This window comes from Herpailurus yagouaroundi, unplaced genomic scaffold, assembly GCF_014898765.1.
Source record: "Herpailurus yagouaroundi ecotype Mexico unplaced genomic scaffold, PumYag 185, whole genome shotgun sequence".
Classification (NCBI taxonomy): domain Eukaryota; kingdom Metazoa; phylum Chordata; class Mammalia; order Carnivora; family Felidae; genus Herpailurus; species Herpailurus yagouaroundi.
The window spans coordinates 27,959,450-27,978,301 of NW_024412416.1; the positions used below are offsets into that span (position 1 = coordinate 27,959,450).

Below are 18,852 nucleotides of genomic sequence, written 5' to 3' on the forward strand. Positions count from 1 at the left end.
AAACTGGACAGCGACATGCAGAAGAATGAACCTGGACCACTTTCTTACACCAGACACAAAAATAAACTCAAAATGGATGAAAGACCTCAATGTAAGACAGGAAGCCATCCAAATCCTCGAGAAGAAAGCAGGCAGAAACCTCTTTGATCTTGGCCACAGCAACTTCTTACTCAACACGTCTCTGGAGGCAAGGAAAACAAAAGCAAAAATGAACTACTGGGACCTCATCAAAATAAAGATCTTCTGCACAGCGAAGGAAACAATCAGCAAAACTACAAAGCAACTGACAGAATGGGAGAAGATGTTTGCAAACGACATATCAGATAAAGGGTTAGTATCCAAAATCTATAAAGAACCTATCAAACTCAACACCCAAAAACCAGAGAACCCAGTGAAGAATCAGCAAAATACATGAATAGACACTTCTCCAAAGAAGACATCCAGATGGCTAACCGACACATGAAAAGATGCTCTACATCACTCATCATCAGGGAAATACAAATCAAAACCACAATGACATACCGCCTTACACGTGTCAGAACGGCTAACATTAACAACTCAGGCAACAACAGATGTTGGCGAGGATGCGGAGAAGAGGATCTCCTTTGCATTGTTGGTGGGAATGCAACAGTGGTGCAGCCACTCTGGAAAACAGTATGGAGTTTCCTCAAAAAATTAAAAATAGAACTACCCTACGACCCAGCAATTCCACTACTATGTATTTATCCAAGGGATACAGGTATGCTGTTTTGAAGGGACACATGCACCCCAATGTTTATAGCAGCACTATCAGCAACAGCCAAAGTATGGGAAGAGCCTAAAATGTCCATCGATGGATGAGTGGATAAAGAAGATGTGGTATATATATACAATGGAGTATTACTCGGCAATCATCCATTTGCAACTTCGTGGATGGAACTAGAGGGTATTTTGCTAAGCGAAATTAGCCAGAGAAAGACAAATATCATATGACTCCACTCATATGAGGACTTTAAGACACAGAACAGATGAACATAAATCAAGGGAAGCAAAAATAATATTAAAAAAGGAGGGGGACAAAACATTAGAGACTCTTAAATATAGAGGACAGAGGGTTACTGGAGGGGTTGTGGGAGGGGAGATGGGCTAAATGGATAAGGGGCATTAAGGAATCTACTCCTGAAATCATTGTTCACTACATGCTAACTAATCCAGATGTAAATTAAAAAACTAAAATTTAAAAAAATTTCTAAAAGACAGATTGGGAGAACTTCCGAGTTGGTAAATGCATCAAGATACTGGGAAATTGGTGCATGTGGAGAAAGCATGGAAACACTATGCCACCCCTAACCCCACATCTGGCTTCATCCATATCTTCCACTCGGCCTTTCCTGAGTCGCATCCTTTACAGTAAACCAGTAAGCATAAGTAAAGTCTGTTCCTAAGTTCTAGGAGTCATTCTCACAAATTATCAAGCCTAAGGAGGGGGTCATGAGAACCCACAATTAATAGCCAATCAGATAGAAGTGCAGGATACCTAGTACTTAAAATTGGCATCTAAAGTGGGGACAGTTTTGTGGAACTGAGCCCTTAACTTGTGGGATCTAACACTAACTCCAGGTAGATAGTATCATAATTGAATTGAGTTGTTAGACGCCCAGTTGGTGTTTGCAGAGAATCAGAGAATTGATTGGTGTCAGAAAGAAAAAAATCTTTCATTTGGTGTCGGCAGTGTTATGAGTAAAATAGTGCACTTAATACCATTTCAAATTAAATTGTTATAGGGGTTCCTGGGTGGCTCAGTTTGTTAAGTGTCCAATTCCTGATTTTGGATCAGGTCATTATCTCACAGTTTGTGGGTTTGAACTCTACATCAGGCTCTGTGCTGGCAGTGTGGAACCTGATGGGGATATTCTCTCTCCCTCTCTCTGCCCCACCCTCACTTGCACTCTCTCTTTCAAAAAATAAATACAATTTTAAAAATTAGAATGTTATAACTCGAGGATGTTAGGCGTAATTCTGATGTAACCACAAAGAAAATATCTACAAAAAAAATGGAAATGAAAAGGAAATCAAAATGTATCACCATATAAAAATCAATTAAACACAGAAAAAGCAGTAATGGAGAAAATAAGGGACAAAAATATTACATAAGATATACAGAAAACAAGTAACAAATTGGCAGATATATTTCCTTATCTGTAAAAAAGGCAGAGTCTGACAGAATAAATTAAAAAGCAAGAACCAACTATATGCTATATACAAGCGACTCACTTTAGATCTAAACACACAAGTATGTTGAAAATAAAAAGGTAGAAAATAATATTCCATGAAAACAGTAACCAAAAGAGAACTAGGATGGCTATATTAATATCAGACAAAATAAGGGGAGAGGAGTTAAGATGGTGGAGTAGTAGGGGAACTTTATGATTGCCTTGTCCTTAAAACACAGTTATATTAATATCAAATCCTTCTGAACACCAAAGAAATCAATCAGAGAACTGAAAGAACAAACCACACAGCTATAAGGAGAAAATAGGCCACAGCATGGAAGGTAGGAGCTGCAGAGATGTGATTTGGAGGAAAAAAGAATCACAGGTGCTGTGAAGTGGAAGAAGCCCTGATCAGAGAGAAAGAGAGAGAATAAAAAGAAGGAGGAGGAAGAGGAGGAGGACGACGATGACGATGACGACTATGAGAGGAGGAGGAGAAGGAAGAGAGAAAGAGAGAGAGAGAAGGAGGGAGAGAGAGAGAAAGCAGCATGCAGAAAATTGCATTCCCCAAAACCATTAACTAAGAAAATGAGAGGGGCTGATTATTGCAAGTTTTTACAAAGAGTGGAGCTCAAAGTCTGAAGCTTAAAAAGTGTGCACCATCACAGGGGTCCATCCTGGCAGGTGTAGTGGTGGAGAAGGAAACAGAGGCCCATGAGTGGACAGTGTACTTGTGGGATTCCCTGTGATATGCTGGGAGATACAGTTCCCCTTCTTGGGAGTGCATTTGGGAGAGGTAGCACTACCTCTCAGGGGACAAAAGAGCCTAGAGTAACCACTGAGCACCCCCATTCATTACTATAGTAGCAGAGGAACCTGTTAAGGACAGATAACCCAGACACAGGTTTTTTGCTGTGCTTTACCATAAACTACAAGCCACTGTGCAGTCGTATGGCTGCTTTCTGGGACAAACTGACAGCATCCAGAGCATGGCGAGACCCTTTCCCAGAAGACCAGTGCAGGTCTATGTTTAGCCTGGTCCCTAAAACTTGGAGTTTTAAAACCCAGCTGTACACCTAAGGTAAAACACAGGACTACTGCACTGTCAGGCAGGCACATGGCACAGACACAGACTGGGTGATGGCAGGGACCTGACAGAAGCCTGGGACATGAGAGGGAAGATTGCTCATCTGGAGGGCTTCCTGAACAGCAGGAGGGTGGGGGGCGAACATCCCCCTCCTGGGAAGAGAGTGGCCCAATGCTATTTTTTACCCCACCCATTACCAAGGACAGACTTCAGCAAGTAGCGAAGGACCCACAGTTTAGGTTTGAGTCACTTACAACAAGCCCTGCCCTCATGTGTTCTGCAGGTATATCTTTATTAGTGCAAGTGTACCTGAGGGCCAGAGAAGCAGCAGGTCCCTTCTCCAGAAGACCAACACAAACCACACACACACACACACACACACACACACACAAACATACACACACACACACACACACACACACACACACACACACCAGGTCTACTGATTATAGAGTGCTGCAAAGCTTCAGTTATAATGAAAATCGGATCAGGCTTATTTTAACAAGCAGACCAAAGCACACCTAGTTAAAACTCACCACATTCTGGACAAAGTCCAAACACTCCCCACTATAGGTAAGGAGAAACTCTGCAAGGGACTGACCTGAGGAAAGAGCAGCCAAAACACAATGATATAATGAACATATCATACACCAGAAACACTTTGCATAGCTCCAAGCTCTGGACGGTATAAGACCTCTTTTTAATATAGCCATTACTCTCAGGAGGAGGAAATATAACAGACTTGCCTAACACAAACACAAAAAATAGAGTGACCTGGACAAAATGACAACAAGACGAATTCATCCCAAAAGAGAGAACAAAAAGAGGTCATGGCCAGGGATCTAATCAAAGCAGATATAAGTAATATGCCTTAACCAGAATTTAAAAACAACAATGATAAGGATACTAACTGGGCTGAGAAAAGCATAGAAGACACTAGAGAGTCACCTACTTTAAAGATAAAAGAATTAAAACCTAGTCAGTCTGCAATTTAAAAATGCTATAATGGAGATGCAAAACTGTGTGCAATGACAAGGATGGATAAAGCAGAGGAACAAATCAGTGATAGAGAGGATAAAATTATGGGAATGAATGAAGCTGAAAAGAAGAGGGAAAGAAAAATATTGGATCACAAATGTAGACTTAAGGAAATCAAAGACTCATGAAGCATAATAACTTTCATATATAAAAGTCCCAGGAGAAGAGAAGCAAAACGGGGAAGAATGTTTGTTTGAGCAAATTATAACTAAAACCTTCCCTAATCTGGGGAAATCCAGGAGGTACAGAGAACTCCAATCAAAATCAACAAAAGCAGGCTAGCACCAAGACGTATTGTAGTAAAATTTGCAAATTACACAGATAAGAATCCTGAGAGCAGCAAGGGAAAATAAATACTTAATCTACAAGGAAGGATAAATCAGGTTATCAGCAGATCTGTCCACAGAAACCTGGCAGGCCAGAAGGGAGTGGCAGGATATACCACAAAGCAACAAAGACTAGAAAGGAAGAGAGAAAATCTCCAGAAACAATGACTTTATAGGTAATATGATGGCACTAAATTCATATCTTTCTAAGTGTAAATGGACTAATCATTCTAAGTGTAATGGACTTAGAATGTAAATGGACTAATCATTCTAAGTGTAAATGGACTAAATGCCCCAATCAAAAGACATAGGGTATCAGAATGGATTTAAAAAAAAAAAAAAGACACATATATATGCTGCCTACAAGAGACTCATTTTAGGCCTAAAGACACTGGCAGATTGAAAGTGAGGGGTTGGACAACCATCTCTCATGCTAATGGACATCAAAAGAAAGTTGGAGTACCCATATTTATATCAGACAAACTAGATTTTAAACCAAAGACTGTAACAAGAGATGAAGAAGGGCACTATATCATAATTAAGGGCTCTATCCATCAAGAAGATCTAACAATTGTAAATGTTTATGCCCCCAACTGGAAGCACCCAAATATATAAACCAATTAATCACAAACATACAGAAACTCATTGATAACAATAATATTGGGAGACTTTAATACCTCACTTATAGCAATTGACAGATTATTTAAGCAGAAAATCAACAAGTAAACAATGGCTTGGAATGACACACTGGACCAGATGGACTTAACAGATATATTCAGAACATTTCATCCTAAAGCAGCAGAATACACATTCTTTCTGAGTGCACATGGAACACTCCCCCAAAAGAGATCACATACTTGGTCACGAATCAGCCCTCAACAAGTACAATAAGGTTGAATTCACACTATATATATTTTCACATCACAATACTATGAACTTGAAGTTAACCATAAGAAAAAATTTGGAAATAGCAGGAATAAATGGTGGTTCATTCTACTTAAGAATGAATGGGTTAACCAGGAAATTAAAGAATAAATTTTAAAAATACATGGAAGCAAATGAAAATGAAAACATGACAGTCCAAAACTTTTGGATGCAGCAAAAATGGTCATAAGAGGGAAGTATATAACAAGAAGAAAGGTCTCAAATACATAGCCTAACTTTACACCTAACATAGAAATGAAACAGCAAATAAAGCCTAAGCCAGCAAAAGAAGGGAAATAATAAAGACTAGAGCAGAAATAATGATATATTTTTTTTAAAAAAAACAGTAAAACAGATCAATAAAACTAGGAGCTGGTTCTTTGAAAGAATTACTAAATTTGAAAATCCCTAGCCAGACTTATCAAAAACAAAAGAAAAAGGACCAACTAGATAAAATCATGAATAAAGAGGAAAGATCACAATCAATACCACAGAAATACAAACATTCATAAGAGAATATTATGAAAAATTTTAAGCTTACAAATTGGCCAATCTGGAAGAAAAGAATAAATTCCTAGAAACCCACAAACTACCAGAACTGAAATAGGAAGAAATAGAAAATCTGAATAGACCCATAACCAGCAAAGAAATTGAATCAGTAATCAAAAATCTCCCAACAAACAAAAGTCCAGGACCAGATGACTTCTCAAAGGAATTCTACCAGACGTTTAAAGAAGAATTAATGCCTACTCTTTTCAAACTGTTCCAAAAAATAGAAATTGAAAGGGCGCCTGGAAAGCTCAGTTGGTTGAGCATCAGACTTCGGCTCAGGTCATGATCTCACAGTTGGTGGGTTCGAACCCTCCACCAGGCTCTGTGCTGACAGCTCAGAACTTGGAGCCTACTTTGGATTCTGTGTCTCCCTCTCTCTCTGTCCCTCCCCTGCTCACCCTCTCTCTCTCTCTCTCAAAAGTAAACATTAAAGGGGCGCCTGGGTGGCGCAGTCGGTTAGGCGTCCGACTTCAGCCAGGTCACGATCTCGCGGTCCGTGAGTCCGAGCCCCGCGTCGGGCTCTGGGCTGATGGCTCAGAGCCTGGAGCCTGTTTCCGATTCTGTGTCTCCCTCTCTCTCTCTGCCCCTCCCCCGTTCATGCTCTGTCTCTCTCTGTCCGAAAAATAAATAAAAACGTTATTAAAAAAAAAATTAAAAAAAAAAAGTAAACATTAAAATTTTTAAATAAAAAAATAGCAATTAAAAGAAAATGTCAAAACTCCTTCTACAAGACCAGCATTACCTTGATTCCAAAACCAAAGACCCCACTAAACAGGAGAATTACAGACAAATATCTCTGATGAACCTGGATGCATAAATTCTCAGCAAGATACTAGTAAATTGAACCCAACAGTACATTAAAAGAATTAACACAATCAAGTGGGGATTTTTCCTGGGCTGCAAGAGTGGTTGAATATTTGCAAATTAATCAACATGATACACCACATTAATAAAGAATAAGAACCAAATGATCCTCTCAATAGATGAAAAAAAAAAAAGCATTTGAAAAAATACAGCATCCATTCTTGATTTTTTTAAAAAAACCCTCAAGAAAGTAGAGACAAAGGGAACATACCTCAACATCCTAAAGGCCATATACAAAAGACCCACAGTGAATTTCATCCTCGATTGGGAAAAGCTGTGAGCTTTTCCTCTATGGTCAGTAAGAACACAAGGATGTCAACTCTCAACACTGTTATTTAATATACTACTGGAGGTTGTAGCCTCAGCAATCAGACAACAAAAAGAAATCAAAGACAATAATATTGACAGGGAAGAAGTCAAACTCTCACTATTTGCAGATAACATGATACTATATGTAGAAAACCTGAAAGACTTCATCAAAAAATTGCTAGAAATGATACATGAATTCAGCAAAGTCATAGTATATAAAATCACACAGAAATCTGTTGAATTTCTATACACCAGTAATGAAGCAGCAGAAAAAGGAATAAATCGCATTTACAATTATACCAAAAATCTTAAGACACCTAGAAATAAACTTAACCAAAGAGGTAAAAGATCTGTACTCTTAAAACTTTAGAACAGTTACGAAAGAAATTGAAGAAGATACAAAGAAATGGGAAAATATTGCATGCTCATAGAATAAAAGAACAAACATTGTGAAAGTGTTTATACTATTCAAAGGAATCTACACATTTAATGCAATTTCTATCAAAATATGAACAGCATTTTTCACAGAGCTAGAATAAATAATCCTAAAATTTGTATGGAACCACAAAAGACCCTGAATAACCAAAGCAATCCTGAAAAAGAAAAAGCAAAGCTGGAGGCATCACAAATTCCAAGCTACAAGCTATATTACAAAGCTGTAGTCATCAAGACAGTATGGTACTGGCACAAGAACAGACACATAGATCAATGAAACAGTACAGAAAATACAGAAATGGATCCACATCTATATGGTCAAATAATTTTCAACAAAGTAAGATAGAATATCCAATGGAAAAAAAAAAGACAGTCTCTTCAACAAATGATATGGGAAAAACTGGACAACGACATGCAGAAGAATGATACTGGACCACCTTCTTACATCACATAGTAAAATAAGTTCAAAAAGGTGAAACATCTAAATGTGAGACAAAGACTACCATAATCCTAGAGAAGAATACAGGCAGCAACTTCTTTGACCTTGGCCACAGCAACTTCTTACCAGACACGTTGCCAGAGGTAAGGGAAACAAAAGCAAACATGAACTATTGAGACCTCATCAAGATAATCTTCTTTTTTTTTTTTAATTTTTTAATGTTTATTTATTTTTGAGAGAGAGACAGGGACAGAGTGTGAGTGGGGGAGGTGCAGAAGGGAGACACAGAATCCGAAGCAGTCTCCGAGCTGTCAGCACAGAGCCCGAAAGGGCTCAAACTCACAGACTGTGAGATCATGACCTGAGCTGAGGTTGGCCACTTAACTGACTGAGCCACCCAGGCACCTGAAGATAATCTTCTGCATAGCAAAGGAAACAATCAACACAACTAAAAGGCAACCTATAGAATGGGAGAAGATATTTGCAAGTGGCATATTGGATAAAGGGTTAGTATCAAAAATCTATAAAGAACTTATCAAACTCAACACCTGAAAAACAAATAATCCAGTTAAGAAATGGGAAGAATACATGGATAGATATTTTTCCAAAGAAGACATACAGATGGCTAAGAGACACATGAAAAGATGCTCAACATCACTCATCATCAGGGAATTACAAATCAGAAACACAATGAGATACCACCTCACACCTGTCAAAATGGCTAAAATTAATAACTCAGGAAACAACAGATGTCAGCAAGATTGCAGAGAAAGGGGAACACTTTCACTGTTGGTGAGAATGCAAATTGATGAAGCCACTCTGGAAAACAGTATGGAGTTTCCTCAAAAAGTTAAAAATAGAGCAATTGCACTACTAGGTATTTACCCAAAGGATACAGAATACTGACTTGAAGGGGTACATGTACCCCAATGTTTACAGCAGCCTTATCGACAATGCCAAACTATGGACACAGCCCAAATATCCATCAACTGATGAATGGATACAGATCTGTATCCACATATATCTATATATACATATCCATTTATATGCATGTATATGTGTGTGTGTGTATACACACACACACACACACACACACACACACACACACAATGGAATATTACTCATCCATCAAAAAGAATAAAATCTTGCATTTGCAACGATGTGAATGGAGCTAAAGTGTATTTTACTAAGTGAAATAAGCCAGTCAGATAAAGCCAAATATCTTATAATTTCATTCATATGTGGAATTTAAGAAACAAAACAGATGAATGTAGAGGAAAGTGAAAAAAAAGAGAGACGGTGAAGCAAACCATAGAGATCCTCAACATAGAGAACTGAGGGTTGATGGAAGGAGGTGCATGGGGGATGGGCAAAATGGGGGATGGGAATTAAGGAGGCTACTTGTTATGATGAGCACTGGGTGTAAGTGATGAATCACTAAATTCTACTCCTGAAATCAATATTATACTATATGTTAATTAACTACAATTTAAATAAATTTTGAAAAAGAAAAATTTTTACATTTAATTTTATATTAATTTTTCCAAAGACTGTATTTCTACTTGTGTGTGATCACTAACATCTGTATTCCTTCAGTTCATGTTGAGTTAATGTTTTGACAAAGATATCCTTGAATGTCAAGAATTTAAGAAAACAAGCCAAAAAAGAAAAAGGAAAAGAAAAAAAATACACATACAAAAAACGCAAACACTTTTCTCAGTCTTTACAGATTGACTCTGTTCTGGGGTATTCCATCAACATTTAGTTAGTCTTCCACCAGAACAAGGGCTATGCTTGAGGTGAAAGTTGAGGGTCTTCTCCAGTCTTTTCTGGCCATGGATCTTGCCCTTACCATATATAGCTTTCTAAATTGCCCCTACAAATGGGTATTGTTTATTATCCTACTTTCCCAAAGAATCTCCCGAAGTTTTGCACCTGGGGCTTAGGCACTCTGTGATACATCTCAACAAGTAATTTCTGTCCCTGATATCTGCAATTTGTTAAATCCCCTTACAGTGTTTCAAGCAACACCCACCACTTTTACTATCTGCTCCAGGTTAGGCAAAAGAGAGATGAGAGTCTCCTTCAGCTGGCCCCCAAATAGGTTAGAAGAGACACACACAATAATTTACAAGTAAGGTCTGCTCTTCTCTGTCTGTAACCAAGGGTCAGGTTTTAAAATTGGTCTGTCATGGCTAATACTGCCAACCATGATTGGGAAGGAGCAGGGCAAGGGCAAGTAAAAATGCCACAAAACTTTCCTACCACTTTCAAATTGCCTTTTACTTGGCTCAGCATTTGCTTGGTAGCTTTAATTATTTTTTTACTGATTTCTAGAGTTCTGACAATGTTTGTTCTGAGCATTTCTGCTTATTTTTCCACGTCTATGTGGGGAACAAGAGGTAAAAACTTCCGACTCTGCCATTTTACTGATATTATTCTTCTGAAGCAAGTTTCAAAATTTAGAAGAAAAAGTCCCATGAATTCATTTTCTTTTTCAAGATCATTTTGCCTATTTTGGATTCTTTACCTTTCCATGTAAATTTTAGAATCAGCTCAATAATTTCTGCTCCCCCCCCAAAAAAAACTCCTGAGATTGTTTTAGGGATTGTGCTAAATCTATAGATCTAGGAAAAATTAACATCTTAACAACACTGGTTTCCAATCACAGTGAACACTGAATGTCTTTCCATTTATCTAAATCTCCTTTAATTTCTCTCAGCAAAATTATTCAATGTTCATTTATAAGAGTCTTACACTCCTTTTGTTAAATATAATCCTAAGAATTTTATTCTTTTTAAAGTTTTTGTGAATGGAAATGTTTTAATTTTATTTTCAGATTATTCATTACTCATGTATACAAAGGCAATTGATTTTTATGTTGATTTGTAGAACTGTGTTTATTCACAGACACGATTATCTATTTATAAAATCAAAACAAAAATTTGCAAACAAAAACATTACTCGAATTAATAAGTGAGTTTAGGAAGGATATTAGATCAATGCACAAAATGAACTATGTTTTATATATTTACAATGAACAAATGTAAATTAATGTTGAAAACACCATTTTTAAAATATCAAAAATGAGCTATTTATAGATAAATCTAACAAAATATGGCAGGACCTGCTCACTGAAAACTATAAAACATTACTGAGATAAATTATATAAGAACAAAATAAATGAGAGATATACTAAGTTCCTGGATCAGAAAACTCAATATTAAAATATCAATCCCCCCTAAATTCATATGGGTTCAGTGAAGCTCCAATCAACACGCCAGCAGAATTTTTTTTAATTGACATATTGATGATAGAATTATATGAAAAGGCTAACGGCATAGAATAGCCAAAACAATTTTGAGATTTCATTTCAGAAAATGGCTTTCTATAAAGCCACAGGATACAATAAAAGGTGTTATGAAAGACATGATAGTCACATTATCTATACCCTGCCTTGTTTCACAAAGATTTTAATAGTTTTAAGAAAACATTTACTAACCAGTTTGTACACAGGTGGTACAACTGATTTGAGAAACTGCCCCTAGACTTGCTGGAAGTCAAAGGACAAAAGGGGTGCAACACTCTACAAACATCTGCCTGCTTCCCTTCTATTCAGAATTAACAGAAAATGAACAGGTTGCAAGAGGACTGTTCTCAGAGAGTTAAAAAATATGAAATCCCAAATTACTTTTTCAACACAATATTAAGCAATGTATTTGTAGCTTATCATAGCATTCTTTAGTTTCATTCTCTTCACAAACCTATAACAGTTAATAAGTTTTCAATTCTCTGAGGTAAAGAGTTGGTTTGCTTTGTTTGTTTGTTTGTTTGTTTGTTTGTTTGCATATCCAGTGATTTCCATCCTGCCTTACCTGTATTAGGTTTGAAAGACCTCTGTGTTTTATTACCCACATGAACACATCTCTTCATTTTATACTTATTTTCATGAAACAAGAATTGCAAAATGTAATGAAGCCCTTGAATAACCTTTAAAAAGAGATGCATCTGGGGCAACCAGACAACACCAGCACATCCCTGCCCAGGAAGAGCATGCTGTTTGAGGAACTCACCTAAGTGCACAAGTGAGGATGGACTACACCCTCCATACTTACACCAAGCTGATCCTTGTCCTAAGGGCTCACACCACAGGAGGACTAGCCAACAGCCATTCTCCTGGGTCTTTTGTGAGCTGCCCCTATAGGTTTCCTAGTTGCTGTTGCTCCCTCTCCTAGAAGCTCTACAGGGGAAGTTATGGCTCATGAGTGCTCATCTCTACCATCCCTGGGACCTGTCCTCATCTATGGCTGTTGTCTCCTGGCTTCCACCTACTCTCACCTCCCTTACCCTAAACCTATGGACCATCCCTGCATCCCTGAGGTCTGGCCCTTTGCCCTGATGAAGAGGTCCCCAGACTAGCTCCCTAGACACTTCCTTCTGTTTGTCCCCCTGTTGAGGAGGGTAGAAATTTCTGGGCTCTATCCTTACCATGTGGGGACAGAAGGGTTGAGAGAGCTGCACAGAGGCCTTTTGTCCCCAAAGTGTTCTCCAATCCTCTGGCAGCTGCTGGTACATCCCAACTGATCTTCCTGAGCCCTCAGCACACCCTCCTCATGCTCTCCATCCTACTGTACCTGGAATCAGGTCCCAAGGGACAAGACCTCCTGCCTGTGAAGCCCATAATGGGTGTCTCCAGATTGCCTCCCGGTACACTGAAGGTAAAAGAATTTGTAAAAATACTCTCCTAGTTGTGCAGACTGTTACCCACTTCAATGTCTTACTCTGTAAATTAAAAGCTCATTAGCTTTTCATCCCCTTTACATACTGGCTGGGACCATCCTAATGCCCCAACCAGCTGATACATGTGCCCCTGGGTCCCTTCCAGTGCTTTTGACCAGTCTCTTCCTAAATGAGTTTTGTCTGTTATTGGCCTCTTTCATTCTCATTTCTCATTTCTCAATCTCAATTGAGAATTTTTCATTCTCAATTCTCATTTCTTACTTATCCTGACTTTCAAGATTATAAGTACTAATACTCAGTTTATTGAACAGCTGACCTTACATGCATAAAGCAGGAAGTGCCTCCATTTTCTTTCCTGTCACAGCCTCTAAATAAGTTACAGGCATACCTTGTTTTATTGTGCTTCCTTTTACTGGGCATTGCAAATATTGCATTATTTACAGATTAAAAATTTGTGGCAACCCTGTAAGGAGAAGGTCTATTGGTACCATTTTCCCAACAGTGTTTGCTCACTTCATGTCTTCCACATTATGGTAATTCTTACAATATTTAAATTTTTTCCTTTTAAAAAATGTTTGTTTATTTCGACAGTGAGAGAAAGCAAGCTGGAGGAGGGGCAGAGAGAGGAGAGAGAATCCCAAGCCGTCTCCACGCTATCAGCAAGGAGACTGACATGGGGCTAGATCCCACAAACCATGGATCAGGACTTGACCCAAAATCAGGAGCAGGACACTCAACTGACTGAGCCACCCAGGTGTCCCTGCAATATTTCAAATTTTCCACTACTATGATACTTGTTTTGGTGATTTGTAATTGGCTATTAGAACTTGTAAAAGCTCACATGATGGTAAGCATTTTTAAAAATTTATTCTCAAGTTAGTTAACATTCAGTGTAGTCTGCTATTTTTGATTCTTTGAGGAACCTCCACACTGTTTTCCAGAGTGGCTGCACCACACTGCATTCCCACCAGCAGTGCATGAGGGTTACCCTTTCTCCACATCCTCTCCAACATCTCTTGTTTCCTGAGTTATTAATTTTAGCCACTCTGACTGGTGTGAGGCGGTATCTCAGTGTGGTTTTTATTTGTGTTTCCTTGATGATGAGCGATGTTGAGCATCTTTTCATGTGTCTGTTGGCCATCTGGATGTCTTCTTTGGAAAAGTGTCTATTCATGTCCTCTGCCAACTTCCTCACTGGATTATTTGTTTTTCAGGTGTTGAGTTTGGTAAGTTCTTTATAGATTTTTGGTACTAACACTTTTTCCTATATGTCAATTGCAAATATCTTCTCCTATTCAATCAGTTGCCTTTGAGTTTTGTTGATTGTTTCCTTCACTGTGAAGAAGTTTTTTTTATCTTTATGAGGTCCCAATAGTTCATTTTTACTTTTATTTCCCTTGCCTTCAGAGACATGTCAAGTAAGAAGTTGCTGCAGCCGAGGTCAAAGAGGTTGCTGCCTGTTTTCTCCTGTAGGATTTTGATGGTTTCCTGTCTCACATTTAGGTCTTTCATCCATTTTCAATTTGTTTTTGCGTATGGTGTAAGAAAGTGGGTCCAGTTTCATTCTTCTGCATGTTGCTGTCCAGTTTTCCAAGCACCTTTTGCTAAAGAGATTATCTTTTTACCATTGGATACTCTTTCCTGCTTTATTGAAGACTAGTTGGTCATACATTTGTAGGTCGATTTCTGGGTTCTCTATTCTATTCCACACAGATACATAGATTCTATTCCAATAGATCCACAGATCTATTCCATTGATCTATGTGTCTGTTTTTGTGCCAATACCATACTGTCTTGATGATTCCATCTTTGTAATAAAGGCTAAAGCCTGGGATAGTGATGCATCCAGCTTTGGTTTTTCTTTTCAACATTACTTTGGCTATTTGGGGTATTTTGTGGTTCCATACAAATTTTAGGATTGTTCTAGCTCTATGAAGAATACTGGTGTTATTTTCATAGGGATTGCATTGAGTGTGTAGATTGCTTTGGGTAGTATAAACATTTTAACAATATTTGTTCTTCCAATCTAAGAGCATGGACTGTTTTTCCTTTTCTTTGCGTCTTCTTCAATTTCTTTCACAAGCTTTCTATAGTCTCCAGTGTACAGATCTTTTACATCTTTGGTTAGGTTTATTCCTAGGTACTTTATGGTATTTGATGCAATTGTAAATGGATCAATTCCCTGATATCTCTTTCTGTTGCTTCATTATTGGTGTATAGAAATGCAACTGATTTCTGTAGATTGATTTTATATCCTACACCTGTACTGGATTCTTGTATCAGCTCTAGCAGTTTTTTGGTGGAGCCTTTTGGGTTTTCCATGCAGAGTATCATGTCATCTGTGAAGAGTGACAGTTTGACTTCTTCTTTGCCAATTTGGATGCCTTTTATTTTGTTTTGTTGTCTGATTGTTGAGGCTAGGACTTCCAACACTATGTTAAATAACAGTGGTGAGAGTGGACTCCCTGTTATGTTTCTGATCTAGAGAAAGCCCTCAGGTTTTCCTCATTGAGGATGATATCAACGGTGGGCCTTTAATATATGGCTTTTATGATATTAAGGTATATTCCTCCTATACCAACTTTCTTGAGGGTTTTTATTAAGAATTCATTCTTGGATACCGTATTCTGTCAAATGCTTTTTCTTTTTTTAGTGTTTATTTATTCTTGAGAGACAGAAAGCATGAGTGGGGATGGGACCAGAGACAGAAGGGGACAGAGGATCCAAAGCTGGCTCCACACTGGCAGTGGTGACTCTGATACAAGGCTCCAACTCACGAGCCATGATATCATGACCTGAAGTCGGACGTTCAACCAGCTGAGCCACTCAGGCACCCCTCAAATGCTTTTTCTGCATCTATTGACAGGATCATATGGTTCTTATTCCTTCTTCTATTAATGTGATCTATAATTTTGGTTGATTTGTGAATATTGAACCAGTCCTGCAGCCCAGGAAAGAATCCCACTTGATCATAGTGAATAATTCTTTTAATGTACTGTTTAATTCGATTTGCTAGTATCTTGTTTAGAATTTCTGCCCAATTCCATCAGAGATATTGGGCTTTTATTATCCTTTTTAGTGGGGTCTTGTCTTGTTTTGGAATCAAGGTAATTCTCGCTTCATAGAATGAGTCTTGAAGCTTTCCTTCCATTTCCACTTTCTGGAACAGCTTGAGAAGAATAGGTATTAACTCTGCTTTAAATGTCTGGTAGAATTCAATCTGGTCCAGGAATCTTATTTTGGGGGACAATTTTTGATTACCAATTCAATTTCTTCACTGGTTATGGGTCTGTTCAAATGTTCTATTTCTTTCTGTTTGAGGTTTGATGGTGTGTGACTATCTAGGAATTTGTCTGTTCTTCAATATTGTCCAGTTTTTTTGGCATATAATTTTTCATAGTATTCTCTCATAATTGTTTGTATTTCTGTGGTATTGGTTGTGATCTCTCCTATTTCATTCATGACTTTACCTATTTGGGTCCTTTACTTTTCTTTTGGAAAAGTCTGGCTAGGGGTGTGCCTGGGTGACTCACTCAGTTAAGCATCCAACTTTGGCTCAGGTCATGATCTCATGGTTCATGGGTTTAAGCCCTGCATTGGGCTCTCTGATGATAGATCAGATCCTGGAGCCTGCTTCAGATTCTGTGTCTACCTCTCTCTCTGCTCTCGCTGTCTCTCTCTGTTTCTCAAAAATAAATAAACATTAAATTTTTTTTAACTAAAAAAAGTCTGGCTAGGGGTTTATCAATTTTGTTTATTCTTTCCATAAAACAACTCTTAGATTCATTGATCTGTTGTACTAATTTTTTTATTATATACTGTTTATTTTTGCTCTAATCTTTATTATGTGCCTTATTCTACTGACTTTGGGGCTTCTTTGCTGCTGACTTTCTAGCTCCTTTAGGTGTAAGATTAGGTTGTGTATTCGGGACCTTTCTTGCCTCTTGAGATAGGCCTCAGTTGCAATGTATTTTCCTCTTAGGACTGCCTTTGTTGCAGCCCAAAGGGTTTGGACTGTTTTTTTTTTCATTTTCATTTGTCTCTATATATTTTTAAATTTCTTCTTTAATTTCCTGGTTGACCCATTCATTCTTTAGTAGGATGTTCTTTAACATCTGTGTATTTTGGGGCTTGTCAAATTTTTTCTTGTGGTTGATTTCAAGTTTCATAGCATTGTGACTGATAATATGCATGGTATGATCTCAAGCTTTTTATATTTGTTGAGGATTGTTTTGTGAACCAGTATGTGATCTATGTTGGAGAATGTTCCATGTGCACTCACAAAGAGTATGTATTCTGCTGATTTAGGATGAAAAGTCTGAATATATCTGTTACCTCCCTCTGGTCCAATGTGTCATTCAGAGCTATTGTTTCCTTATTGATTTTGTGCCTAGACGATATGTCCATTGTGTAAGTAGAGTATTAAAATCCCCTACAATTACAGTATTATTACCTATGCATTTGTTTATATTTATGATTAATTGATTTATAAACTTGTGTGTTCCACATTGGGAGCACAAACATTTACAATTGTTAGCTCTTTGTGATGGGTAGACTCCTTACTTATGATATAATTCCCTTCTTCATCTCTTATTACAGTCTTTGTTTTAAGATCTAGTTTGTCGGCTTTAGCCTCTATACAAAGCTGTAATCATCATTGACACAAAAACAAATACATTAATCAATGAAATAGAATAGAAAACCCAGAATTGGACCCACAAATATATGGCCAACTAATCTTCAAAAAGCAGGAAAGAGTATCCAATGGGAAAAAGACAATCTCTTTAGCAAATGGTGCTTTGAGAACTGGACAGCAACATGCAGAAGGATGAAACTGGACTACTTTCTTATACAATACACAAAAATAAATTGAAAGTAGATGAAAGACCTAAATGTGAGACAGGAAACCATCAAAATCCTACAGGAGAAAACAGGCAACAACCTCTTTGAACTCAGACACAGCAATTTCTTGCTCAACATGTCTCCAAGGCAAAGGAATTAAAAGCAAAAATGAACTATTGGGACATCATCAACATAAAAAAGCTTCTTCACAGTACAGGAAACAATCAACAAAACTAAAGGCAACTGATAGAATGGGAAAAGATATTTGCAAATGACATACTGGATAAAGAGTTAGTATCCAAAATCTATAAGGAATTTACCAAACTCAACACCTGAAAAACAAATAATCCAGTGAAGAAATGGGAAGAAGACATGAATAGACAGACACTTTTCCAAAGAAGACATCTAGATGACCAACAGACACATGAAAAGATGCTCAACATCATTCATCATCAGGGAAATACAAATCAAAACCACACTGAGATACCACCTCACACTGGTCAGAGTGGCTAAAATTAATAACTCAGGAAACAACAGATGCTGGTGAGGATGTGGAGAAACAGGAAACCTCTTGCACTGTTGGAGGGAATGCAAACTGGTACAGCTGCTCTGGAAAACAGTGTGCAGGTTCCTCAAAAAAATTAAAAATAGAACTACCCTATAAACCAGGAACAGCACTACTAGGAATTTATCCAAAGGATACAGGAGTGCTGATTCATAGGGGCACATGTGCCCCAATGCTGATAGCAGTGTTATCAACAACAGCTAAATTATGGAAAAAGCCTAACTGTCCATCAACTGATGAATGGATAAAGAAGATATGGTTTATATATATATACAACGGAATACTATTTGGCAATGAGAAAGAATGAAATCCTTCCATATGCAGCAACGTGGATGGAACTGGAGCATATTATGCTAAGTGAAATAAGTCAGTCAAAGAAAAACAGATATGATATATTTTCACTCATATGTGGAACTTGAGAAATTTAACAGAAGACCATGGGGGAAGGGAAGGATAAAAAATAATTACAAACAGAGAGGGAGGGATGCAAACCATAAGAGATTCTTAAATACAGAGAACAAACTGAGGTTTGATGGGGG

At 37.8% G+C, this 18,852-nt stretch overlaps 1 protein-coding gene and 1 long non-coding RNA gene across 2 annotated transcripts in view; both read right to left on the reverse strand.

The window, feature by feature from the left end:
• OCA2 (OCA2 melanosomal transmembrane protein) overlaps positions 1-18,852 on the reverse strand; it is a 527,910-nt gene that overhangs the window by 474,361 nt on the left and 34,697 nt on the right. The window lies entirely within an intron of this gene.
• LOC121042551 (uncharacterized) lies at positions 287-18,168 on the reverse strand. Its single transcript, XR_005796288.1, has 3 exons — positions 18,069-18,168; positions 12,236-12,239; positions 287-356 (listed from the first exon to the last, which is right to left on the reverse strand). It is a non-coding gene; the product is annotated as an uncharacterized LOC121042551 (long non-coding RNA).